At 41.8% G+C, this 13,630-nt stretch overlaps 1 long non-coding RNA gene across 1 annotated transcript; it reads right to left on the reverse strand.

The window, feature by feature from the left end:
- Window positions 1-6,834: 6,834 nt before the first annotated feature.
- Window positions 6,835-13,531, reverse strand: LOC311265800. The gene is made up of 4 exons (XR_014623627.1): window positions 13,367-13,531; window positions 9,629-9,846; window positions 8,801-8,864; window positions 6,835-6,899 (listed from the first exon to the last, which is right to left on the reverse strand). It is a non-coding gene; the product is annotated as an uncharacterized lncRNA (long non-coding RNA).
- Window positions 13,532-13,630: the final 99 nt, after the last annotated feature.

Raw genomic sequence — 13,630 nt, forward strand, 5'->3', positions numbered from 1 at the left:
ACGTAATGCTTGCCAGATTCAAAATCAACAACTTTGCCAACCATTGACAAACTGCTCCAATTTGATGGTGTGTTTAACAAGAAGATATCTAGCCAGCCAGCCATGTCATTGTCCCAAAGTTTTGTGACTGCTTCTGTCCACAGACAGACAGACATATAAATATAAAGTACAAAGTACTCAAAATCGCATCTGCTTTATGGTACAAGACCACCCCACTAAAAGTGCGAACACTTTGTGTCGGTGGCTGGTTCGAGCCAGCGTCAGTATTTGACGACCTAGAAGTGACACTCAACAATCGACTATCTTTTGCCACAGTCACTGACTAGACATGCAAAAGCTGTGTAGCATTCTAATTAGGGCTGCACAATATTAGAAAACACTGTCATTGCAATATTTTGATTTCCTCCAATAGATATTACAATCTTAAAAAATACAAGAATCTTTAGACTAGACTACTTCTTGAATAGCTTAAAAGAGGCTATGCTACTGATGTCACAGTAATTTGCCTTGGTTGGCTTCGTACATACTGTGAATTTAGATGTCAACATTACAAATGAAGCTTTGAGGCTTCAAACTATTCAACAGAGCCCTTGTGTAAACACAACTGCATGGGCGCCTTTTGGAGAAGCCAAATGATACAGAATTATGAATTGCCTTTGTACTCAGCAAACCTGTCTTATGACACTACAACATTTATTTATTTATTTATTTTTTTCTAATCCTATGAGCTGTGTTGGTCAATGAGTCCTGCCAATAAGATCACCTCTCCTCGCCCAGGCTTGGGACAGGATGCAGCCATGTCCAGGCCTGATTGGACCCACTGAGTCCATGACACAGGAAATGCAAGGCATCTGCCCTGGAGATACCTTAATGCAGGAAGCAGACGCAGATACAACAAAGGTGATGAAATTACAAAACTGCTCTCCTTAGTCTCTACAATCAACACAGTCTCTTTAATTTGATACTACTTTCTAATAAAAGTTTTAAATAGACTAAATTTGGGCCACTCATAATTCAACTTTCAGTTTCCCGACCTTATCTGCCCCAAATAGAGCCCTCAACATCCTAGAAGTGGTCTTTTAATAGCCACGGGAGGCCCATATCGTTAGATAAGATAAGCTTTATTGTCCCTCAGGGTAATATTATCAAGCAATTCCAGCCATTGTGACTATTCTAGTGCCAGCTTCCTGTGGCACATCTATCTGTGTCCTGGATGCCAGGCTGAGAGCATTCCTGTTTGCAGAGGATCACAGGCAAACCATTAGTCTTCACAGCTGGCAGGCAGCGCTGTGGGTGAGGGACACTGGACTGACTGAGGGCACAGAAATGGCATCAAAACACAGGAGGTGTAAAGGAAAACTTCGATAACTGCCTCACTAAGTTAATAACTGAGATCTGAAATGGGAGTGGAAATACTACTAAAAAGAAAGTCTGACAGGGCAAGAAATACAAGCAATCAGATGATCATACAAGCTTTAAACAGATCCGTAGGTGAGCTCAAGTTATTTGTAAGACAAATATAGGTGAGCAGTAAAATTATCACCGAGCCTTTGTAAACATACAAACTGACACAGTGGTATTGTGCAATGATTATTATGTAATTACGGACATTAAATGTGCACTAATTTGGTTTTACATCCAAATAAACAAAGTCGTTTAGATCCTTTGTTGGCTTGTTAACAACCTGTCTGAACGTGTTAAGTGCTCCTCATTTATTTTTTACTGTCGTAGCGATGTTAACATGTTTTTGGATTGCAGCAATTAACTTGTTGGATACAATGTAATTATGAGCAATAGTAACAGCAGCCAAAGCTACAAAATAAGACCCAAATTGCTGTAAATCAGAACTACCCTTCAATTCCACAACAAGGCAAAGTTATCTGACTGGGACCCCTGCTCAGAGCAGTTCTGTGGTAAAATCACAGGCACAAGTAGTTCAGATCAAACTGTGGTCCAGCTGAATTTTCTCTCTTAATATATATTTTTTGACTTTATTGGGTAGCAACAAGTGAAGAGGCCGACAGGACTCTTGTTAATTTCGTTTACGAAAACTATGACCATGATGTTCGTCAATGACCTTTCTGATTTTCATGACTAAGACGAGACGATGACAAGATGGCACCAACTGTGACTCATCAACATGCATAGTTAACAAAAAAGACTAAATGTGATCTGACGTTACCAAAAGCTCTCTTTATTTTTGGCGCCAAAAACGAGGAGACAAAATATTCTAGACATGAGCACAGCCAGGACTCGGCGTATTGTTTCCGTTGTTCAAAATACAAGTTAGTCATGTTTCTTTTTCTGTGCAGCTTTCATGGTTTTATAATATGCAAATTAGAACATCTTCCCCCTCTGGATGTATTTCTGAAATCGATACAATCAGATCACCAGACCAGACACTTTCTGCAGAGCTGCATTCTTAATCATTCAACCCGTGTTTATCTAATAATCACATAATAAAACCTTCAAATAAGTTAGACTAAACTATACTGAAAGAGTTTTGAGTAAGCTTAGACTAAAAAGACTAAGACTAATTGCCAGCATTAACAGTTAATTGAACTGATTTTCTGTATTCTCCATTGAAAAGTAAAGGTTGGCCAGTTATATAACACTGGCTCTGTACAAACTGTTACCTTGACACACACGTTGCTGCAGTATCTTTGAACTATTAGCCATGCAGACAGCCCCAATCATTTATTCAACATCATCACAGTTATTCTCAACTGTGTCTGTGTCCCCCCGCTCCACGGTACTGACAGACAGTTATGTAGATTTATCAACCATATGTCTAGGCTGTACTGCGTGTCAGTCTGCGCTCTGGTTGCCAAATGACAACAAGCCTGAGAATAGAGGATGGACTTCACTCTCACATCTAGTTCCAGCTTAGATTGAGACATAGAAAATGAAGGAGAGGTGTGAGACAGACAGCCGCTCACATGGACGGATGAAGGTAGGAGAGAAATGTCTTGGGTTACTTACAGACCTGGCGGGCATGTTTATCAGCAGATCTTAATCTGAGCAGAAAGAACTGTGTTCCCCACAATTCATCATCATTACTCGCCCCACCTGCCACCTCCCTCTGACTGCCTCCCTCCACCTCCCTCCTGCTCCTTGCCTCTGATACAGCTCTAGCTAGAGACCCCACAAATGACCCAATAAGATTCACCTTGGGGTGGTCTGGGTGTCAGCCATGCGATCTGTTTCGCACACATATTCACATGTACATACCTGCAGGCCAGGATAGGACCCCCTCAGTGCCCCCCTACACTCACCTGTCTGGTAAAACCCTCAATATGTTAGCGAGCCTTTCCACTCTGTCACTCACTGTTTGTGACCAGAAGGTGCACGCAAACATACAAGTGTGTGGGGGGATGAGTTTACCCCTCAGGGCCGGTAGAGCCTGGGTTGAAGGGGGAGTCTGGGGAGGTCAGAGGTCATAAAGTTAGGTGTATCAACAGAGAACCTTCAGCTCTATGAACAACCACCACTGATCCGTTGCCTGTTGACACCTCCTAAACATTAACAGCTCGCTCATGTAACTAAGCTCTCCTCTGGCTGGCCGGCAAAGAGGTGAACTTGTTCAGAAGAACACCTGCTCTGCTGGATTAAAATCTGGCCTACAGTGTAGCTGCCCACATTGTCAACTCCTCCATTCATCTTTCATACTTTCGCTCTGCCTTTATCTGATGGGGTGAGTGTCAGACGTTAGGTATTAGGTGGTGAAGCTTTGTTGGGAACAGGTTTGAGTCGGAAGGCTGTGGGGAGCAGTAGGAGGTGCAGATTTATTAGGGAGCTCAGACTAATATTTACATGACCTGCGAGGACCCGAGGCGTGTGGAGACACAGAGGGAGAGAAAGTGTGGGTCTGAATTGCAACGTCTGCGTTGAGGGAAAAAGGGGATTATGACACAAAACACTTATCTCATGAGACCTACACCAGAAAACGTCACAGCCCCAATTTGTCATCCAGGATTTTGCTGTGATATAAGTCACTCACTGCTAAGCCAGAAGTCAGAATTGTATAGCAGAAAATCCCACAAGTTTGGCTCACAGATGGCCAAGGTGAGGGTTAAAGGACAAAGAGTGTCCTGAGTCAAGACAGTGAAATCTTCGCCGTACAAGGTGTGGGGCTGCCATGTGACGAGATTTGTATATGCATGTGGCAGTGCGAGTGTGTTTATCTCCCTCCCTGTGTGGGAATTTACAGACACACCTCGCAAGGCACAAACAACAGTGACCTGGAAAAATAGTCGAAATTCCACCAACATACCAGGGAATCTGAGGGTTCAGGCTGACAATACACACTGACACACACAGACAACGAGAGACAGAGGTGTGGGAAACGGGAGAGATACAGGGTCAGGGTCAAATTGTGTAGGCCTCACAGACATAGATACCAGTGAGTGATACCAGCTGACACACACTGATGCTGACACTAACAGTGATACCATGGCTACCTGAGTGACATTGATAGATAGCGCCGAGCCATCCCAGCGTGCACACACAATCAAACCAAAACTCAGCTCAGATATGCGACTTTTAATCAGCGCATACTGCGGCAAAAGGGTTGTCTGCTCAACCCTCTCGCACGGATATTTACATGCTTTAATCTTCAGAAAACACATGATTTTTCTCATACCGTCTATTGCAGCAGCACCTCTATTCACTGAACGTTTGTTTTAGTGCCAGTGCAGCTGTGGCTCAGGAGGTAGAGCAGGTCGTCCACTAATTAGAAGGTTGGTGGTTTGATCTCCTGATTCCCCAGCTTATCATTGAAGTATCCTTTGGCAAGATACTGAACTTCAAAATGCTCCTGATTGGTGTGTGAGGGTGTATGAATGGCTGAGCTTTGGAAATACCTTGGCAGTAAGGGCTGTATCACTCCTGATGAGCATGGCAGCCTCTGCCAACAGTGAATGAATGTATGTGTGAATGTTCAATTCAGTACTCAATATACTCAACCTCATGCTGATGAGAAGTCGGATAAAGTCCACAAAACGTTTCTGGAGCTTCACAGCAAAAAAGTGTTGAATCATTCTCCTAAACAACTGAAGTAGATGGGGAATTGTGTCAAAACATTTTGTTGTGAAGCTCCAGAAATGTTTTGTGGACCCGACTTCACCGCCCTTTCCATCGGCATGTAAGTAAGTAATGACTGAATTTTTGTTTTTGGGTGAATTTGTCCTTTGTGAAGCCCAGTCTGCCCGGATTGGTCAGCTCTCACAGGCCTGAGCAGGCACTGCCGACCATGATTCTACATCAGCTCTGCTGGTGTTTTTGCAACCATGGACATGCTGGGGGCTCTGCTAAGGGCCGTAACTGTAAACATGTAGTTGTGACATCACAACTTTACAGAGAGGCAGAGATTCTGAATATGAGCTGTTTGCATTTCTCCTTGGATTGAGTTTTCTTATACTATCACAGTATTGACATAGCACCTCGACTTCCTTTATAATCAAAGGAGACAGGAAATCACACTTTCTTAAAAAAGGCCCAAACACTGAACAAAAAATAACATAAAGCTGCAGCCTCTTAAGGAAACATGAAAGCATCTACTAGAGTGTCTACCTGTACTCAAACATGTTCACAACTGTGTGTTTATTGTTGCTTAGAGTGGAGTAGATGTGTTTACCACTTCACTGGAGCCAGTGTCCAACTCCCAGTCTCCTAGACTCCTCACCTTTAAAAACACAAACCACTAAAGATACACATAGATTCACTCAGACGACGAATCCCAAACTCCCACCACACAAACAAACACTCTCCATGTGGAATGTAGGAGGCTCACTTGTTTGTGTTTTGAGGTGCAGCTCTCCCCAATTTTTATTTTCCTGCTTATCTTCCTAGGACATACTGTATATTCTCGTTGGCCCAAACATAGAATCATCTTTGTCGTCACATGTGTCTTTCCCAAATCATTGCGCTGATGCCTGCAGCCCAGTGCAGTAGCACCAAGCCTCCACATTACCCCGACCGGGCTTCACCTTCTACCAGCACTGAGACAGCTGATCGAGAGCAAGGACACAGTACAGTAGCCTCAGTCGCTCAGTAAACAGTGGTAAACAGAGCAAGCGCTCGGCATGAAATGGAGGAATACAGCGCACAAAACATTTACACAGAGCTGCCACGGGAACAATATCATTTCAGTTTTACAATAAAGTGCTGGTGTAACAAAAACAACAGGGGGAAACTCATCTGCCCTTCTCTCCATTCAGGGTTGTTTATGCCTCGGCCTCCCACTCTGTGTAAGGAGATAATTCAATCAAGTATAATAGAGCTTTCACACAGGCTTAACCCAGCTTTAATGCTGATGCAACGAGGCCCAAATGTGGATCCTGATCTCATATAACTACTATTTTATTCTATTCCCATGTCAATAGATGAATGGTTTGCCTGTTACTACTAATAAACTGCACTAATTTGACCTTTCATTTTGAAATTTGAAGTCAATTTCAACTGGTTACTTCAAACTAATGAAAAACACCACATGTGAAAGTCAAATAAAATTTGATCTTCTATATTAAAGTTAAGTTTTTAATAGGAAATTTTACTGATTGCAGTGTAAGGGGCTATAAAGACACTACCACAAGATAGAACCGATTAAACAACCTCAACCAAAAGAAATCTAAGTAACATACTGTATGTCATTACCAAGAAAGAAGGGAAGCAGTCACACTGTTGCCACAATGCCTAAAGGAATTGTGGCATTTTAATTATACCTACTGTCAGCCAGAGAGACTGGGACGCACCACACCTTGTTTTGGCAATACCATGGTGTGGCCACATCCTCGTCCAGTAACTAAAGCTATTGACTGACACTGTTTTGACTCACCTCTGACGGGAAAACTGCTCCTCTCATGCAGAGACTGTGGGGGCAGGCAGCAGCACCAACGTCACTGTAGGAGGTGTACGTTATGGATCATGCATGCAACATATATGAGAGAGACTTTGTTGCATTGTGGGTAATGTAGGCACCATGTTTTAAAAAACAATCTGTGGACAGTTTAAAAACAAATGGAAAAAAGCGTTGCAGAAGAACCAGAGATTTCGCCTATTTTTTTCCATGCATTCTTCTTGTTTCTCAGAACCTGGAGCCTACATTACCCACAGTGCAACTTAGCCACTTAGTGACATCATTGGAGGTAGTTTATCAGATGCATTCATGCAGCTTCCTCTGGAGCAACAAAAGGTATTCTCCAATTTTTTTCCACATATGCATTAGTACTCCCAGAGACCTGTAAACACACTTTAAAGTGTAAAATTACCCTTTAAAGAAATGCTTAATGTGCGTGTGTGTATGATTATTTCCTCACAATTCACAGAACTATAACGATGCTCACATCTCCATTATTGGCTAGGAACTCTATCTCTATCAAGTGTTTGAACCAAGATAGTTTAGGGGAGAGTAAACAACAGTCTAATGTGTTTATTAAACACTAAAGCACACACCAACAGCTGTTTACCGCACAGAGAGCCAAGTCGCGTACAACAACAACAGCATGAGGAACATGTAATCTGATGATCGGATGCTGTAAGGGAAGGTGATGTTGATGAGGGCTTGTGTCTTCAATTTGGTTGAGGGAATCTGACAATATGACCAAATCCAGCTGCCTCAACACACTCTTACCCTATAGTTTAAAGCCACAGAGTAAGAATGAAGGAGACAGAACGAAAGCTGTTTATGCTTGAGAAGCCTCCCACTCCTGGTAAACAAATCAATAAACATGATATCACTTCACAACAATACACTACGCTAGACTTAACTACATGCAGTCATACGCAAAGGTAAATCCATAGAAACAATTAAGGATGTGATCACCAGGACTATCCTTCACAGTCATAGCCACCACCCCTTAAATTTAACTGATTATCAGTTTGTCAGGCATGGTCAACCCGTCCGATAGTTACTTTACAAAAGATAAATGTTGGAAATGTAGCTCTTTGCCCTTATAAAGAGAGTTTAAGAAATGGAGATGGATGAATTACTTTACATTAGAATGAAAACAGCATAAAAAATACAATTATATAACTGTAAGCAGCTTCGCGTGAGGTCCTACCCACGGGACAAACACGAATAGTTGAAACACTGCAACCTGCCCATTTGTCCTCACACAGAAAGAGCAAGGAGCATCACCAAATGCAGTCTGACGCACTTTGCATGCTACATTGGATGGCTCTAGCATTAACAGTTTAGGTTTGCACATCTTCAATGTCAACATTGTTTGTGTGTCTTGGCCAAACGTCTATGTGCATCAAAATTCTCTGGGATAGATAGTAACTAATAATAGTGTGGTACCTTCTAACGACAGCCATTATCATACCATTTCACATCAGTGACAGTAACAGCCACATATCACCCCATGGGCTACAGCAGATACAGTCTGCAGAGTCAGCCAGGAGAGAGAGATAGGTTCACTGGCTCCGCTACTTCAATATCCAAATGAAATGATGCAGACTTGTGTCTAAGCCAGCCACAGGTGAGGGTGCATTCACTCACGATGTGGCCACAGCCAGCCTTCAGTCATGTCAAGTCAATTAAATTTCTACTGCCCAATATCACAAATCACAAATTTGCCTTAAATGTCTAAAATAAGATAAGATAAACAAATCTAACCATAGACCCTCAGTTCAGATAATGAAATATGTAGGAGCTGGAAGGTTGGGCACATGGATAATATATTTAGTGATTTAAGTTGGCAATCTGTTTAAGTCACGTATCCACGGTTTGATCTCACACAATACAATAGTTAATCGATGAAAAGGCATTAGCACGACATCTTACTTAAGCAATATGTACCTTATTTGATAAATAGGCAGTGTGTGGATTCCTCACATCCATCCTTGCATCTGTTCCTTGTGTCCTACGTGTGCATCGCCAAAGAGTGAGGCACAAATGCCAAGTGAGAGGAAAGAAGATGCATTAGGTGAGCAGAAAGGACAGCCCATAAAGTCAGCTTCATAACATGTAATGAAAGTCAGTGTGTAGTTACTAGTTACGTACTGCTATATGGCATGTGCAAATGGTCTGATACATTCTTTCCATGGTTGATGCTGAAACACTTGTTCATGCCTGTGTCTCATCGTACATCAACCCTAGTTACTCGTCATATACCTGCTTTGGCTCTGCCATCTGAAACATCAGTAGGTGATAGGGCCTTCTCTTACCAAGCCCCTCTTCTCTGGAATCATCTTCCAACCCAAATTCAAGTGGCTAAGCGAGATCGACTCACTTAGTCTTCTCTAAATACTACTACTAATTATCTACCTTTTACTTAGTCATATTGGGCATGTTATGTATGTTACGCTTTCTGTTTGCAGTCTATGCTGTATGTGTACTTGAAAAAGTACCCTTCCACTAAAAGATGTGTTTTGTTTCTAAAATTTCGCTTATGGCATCTCTCTATCCCTTATTTCTCTTCATCTCTCCACTATTGCCATCTTTTATTGTGTACAGTACGATAGCAGTTGCCATAGCAGCAAGCGTTCAGAATATACGCCTCTCTTCACGAAGGTGTCTTTGTCGTCAACTCAGAATTAGCAGTATCTTTAGCAGTGGCATCAGTATGTCTGTCGACATCATCACCATCGCCATCAGCTGTCCACTCCTCACATACAAGATCATTACCTTGAGCATCATGCAGCACTCTGCCAGCTATTGAGGAGGATGTGTGGTTGAGGTGTGGGATTGATCCCAGAAGAGAGAGGTCTATCTGAGCTCAGCTCTGTCTGGATCCAGGAAAGAGTGAGACGTGAGGAGGGACGGTGGGAGATAAGTCCACTTCAGCAAACTCAATGGGACACTTCAGTACAGGCGCAGCTCTCACCCTGAGCACTGTCTGTCTGCTATTACAGAGAGAGACAGAGAGACTTTGATAAATTCAACTTAAATCAAGATTCTTAATTTGATTACAGGTAAACTGAAACCATCAAACTTACAAACCACTCGCTTGAGTCAGTCATTACTGTCATTTCTGGTGTGGTTACGATCAAATACATAATAACATGGCACTGTTTGAAATATCAACTTCTTACAGAGGTAACGTCACTGTGTGTGAGCATGTAGGTGTGTGAGTGTGTGCAACCACAGTGACAGAGACAGATTGGGTGTCTGAGAGGGACAGATAGCCTTACAGCCAACCTCCACTCACTCATTGAGTGAGATAAAGGAGAACATTCACACACACACACACACACACACACACACACACACACACACACACACTACACACACTACACACTACACACACTCCTCCACTGGCATCCAACCAATCGTGTTGAGAAATAACTCAACCCTTAACATGGACAAATAGGTGTGGATAAGGCCTGCGTTGGGTCCTGCAGAAAATTGCCGATTCATCACAAATTTCAAACAAACAGATTAGAAGAAGACTGTTGTGGCATTCAAATGGACTTATAGGATTTGTCCGTGTATACACTCCGCCGTGCTGTGTGAGACCCGGCAGGGCATGCGAGTACGAGAGTGTGCGAGGGTGCCAAAACAGTGACAGGCCATTCTTCTGCAAACAGGTTTTCAACGAGCTCTTATCTCTCATCTGCTCTCTCCTCATCCATCCGTTCCCTTGTTTCTTGCTCTCCTGGAAGAAATGCTCCTTTGATTACATTTCCATCACAAATAGACTTGCTACATGCAGCCTATCTGTCAGAAAGGCAGTGTTCTAATAGGAGTCAGATATGCAGTGCATCACCAGACAACTGGACACAGTTAAGATGAGAAAAGCACTGTTATGGGATTGTGCCTGTGTATAGGAGGGGTGGTCCTGTGTTTCCGGGTGACCTCTGTGGCCCAGGCTGCCCGTCTATTAGAGCAGGGGCTATTAGACCATCAGAAAGTGGGAGCATCCCCTCTCGCCATTGTGATAAGATCAAGGCATTCCGACAGCCAGAGCGGTCATTACCCTGCTCTCCAGCCCATAATGTCCCTCCATTAAAACACCCTGTTGCAATGGAAATGCAGCTGTGGCCGTTTAAGTCATTTCTTGGCCCTGCTGTCTCTCTGGGTCATTGACACACACGCACACACAAACACACAATGCATCGATATGTCGTCTGATAAACAGTTGCACATGCACACTGCTATCAGGGGCACTCTGTCTCTCTCACACATGCAGAAACACACAAACTCTGCTGTCTGGTGGGGGTAACAGCCGACAGGACAGCGACATGATCAGTGAGTCACCGTCACCGCAGCACCAGCACTGATGACGGATTGTACAGTAAGACAATCTGGACGGCTGAGTCATCATTCAGCTTCAAACACAAACATAGATAGGCAGACAGATGGGAGGCTGACGGAAAGACACACACAAACAGACACACGCACAGCACTAACACCGATCAGGATAAACAAACACCTCTGGTTGTTTCAAAGATTTTGTGTCAAACAAACTCAACCTCCTGTTCCTGTAATCCTCATTTGGCCACTTCCAAACTTTACTCAGTAGACACCTCCTACACTCAGACACACACACACACACACACACACACTAACCTCTCTTAAACCCCGAACCACACAACCGGCATAAAAACCAGTATAAACCCTCTGGTGTTGCTCCTGAGGAACTACTGAGCTTTTTGTACAATACAATTTTACCTCATTTGGTTCATTTAGTTTTTAATTTACAACTTTAAAGAAAAAGACTTCTGCACACTTAGTTTGATTGCATTTTGTGTAATGGCAATAAATAAATCTTGAATCTTGAAAAATGTCTTATTTACTTTATTTACATTATATCTCCCTAATGCTTACATTTAATATCACATCACATCATAAAACTTATCGAGCCTTATTTGACAGGTAACATGTCTCCTTTTTTCTGGCGCTTTAATGAAAAGGCTCTGTGGTTTGTGTGACTGAATTTACTGCTGACTGTACAACAATTATATCAGGACCCACTGATGGATAAAAGTTGACAAATATAATAAATGTGCAATTGTGTAAATATCTTTGGAGTTTTTATTTCTTATTTATAGTGTTTATACTGTTGTTACTGCTTTTTCTACTTATATTTTTTATATTTTCTACTTATTTATTATTACTTATATAATAATTTATGCTCTCTATGTTTTGCTTTCCCGTGCGTTCTTGAAGAAGAGTGAAGAGGCCAAATTCAATTAAATCAAACTTAACATATAGAGCACGTTTCAACACTGCAAACAAATTAACTCACAAATAAATTACAAAAGAGATAGTGCAGGCTACTTTAATGTACAGCTGGGTTGACTTGTAGAACCACTTAACTTACTCAGATATGAAGAATATGACTATTGCACAACCAAGACAGCCATTAGTGCCTGTTTTAAACAGACTGAGCTCAAATTAGTCTACGACGCCCCCTAGTGGTCACACTGTTAAAAAAATAATAACTTGAGTCAAACATAAGCCAGCTGTTTCAGTCATTTGCCTTCATAGTACTTGTTCAGTGCGAACAGGACCTGTGTTCAGTGAGCTTTCCTGTGACTTCACGGCCTCTCTTACAGGAAACAAAATACAGAGTGAAAGCTGCGATTTTCTCTCCTTCTCATTTCTGTGTCTTTCTGTGCCTACTTTCAATCAATCAATCAATCGATCAATCAATTCATATAGCAGCTTTCAAACTAATCAAAATGCAAGTGCTCAACAAGTGATGGAAAAAATTTGGTATATTAAGAAAACAAAAAAGTTTGGAGACTTATGCACACCAATTGCAATAAAATGAATGTTAAAATTTAAAAAAGACATAGATTAAAAGATCAAAACAAGCAATAAAAATAATTATAAAGATAAAATAAAATGAAAAAATATTAATCTAATGATAACAACAGTAAAATGTAAATAAAATCTTTATAAAATATAGTTTTAAAAAGGGGCTATAATAAAAACAACATACATTTAAATAATTATAAACATGAAAACCATAAAATTATAAGACACTAGCTACATAGAGGCCAGACTGAATAGATGTTTTTTTAGTTTGCGTTTAAAGTGTCAATACTGTACCTTGAGGGGCAGGAGCCTTCTGCTGAAATGATTAGATCATTAGACCTTTTTCACGACAGACATTTGGACTTGTCAAGGCAGAAAAGCACTGGTGAATTTATAACATTAATGACGGCAATGGAGCCATCGTTAACATCATTTGTCCCACCTGTGCTTTTCCTGCTTTGTCAAGTCAAAACGTCCGCTTTAAAAAGGACCCATTAACATATATATAGCCACATTTCATACGTTATTTACCTTTAACAAGCTGCTTTATTCAAGAATTACAGCAGAACTACAAACGCGGCCCTGTTTGTAGTTCTGTCTCTTCGCATTCAAAAACACACTCCCATTAACGGCAGTCAAACTAAAATATAATACACTCACCTCGGAGCTGGACTTTTAGGAGTTTTAATGAAGCCTTCTGCGGCAGCTCACACAGTTAAGATGCATCCCTTAATCTAGCGAGAGGGGCCTAAATGACTTTGATGAAGATCGGTCACCACCGTTCGTCCACTACGCCACGCATGCGCGAAATAATTAGGCCACCACGTAAATTGGCATACTTTGCAGGGGAAACACATTTCGACACGACACCTGTTGAAACTCTACGAGCTGCGTCACTTGCAGTTGCTAGGATACACTTCGCCC

Source organism: Pagrus pagrus (assembly GCF_965226575.1).
Source record: "Pagrus pagrus genome assembly, chromosome: 11".
Classification (NCBI taxonomy): domain Eukaryota; kingdom Metazoa; phylum Chordata; class Actinopteri; order Spariformes; family Sparidae; genus Pagrus; species Pagrus pagrus.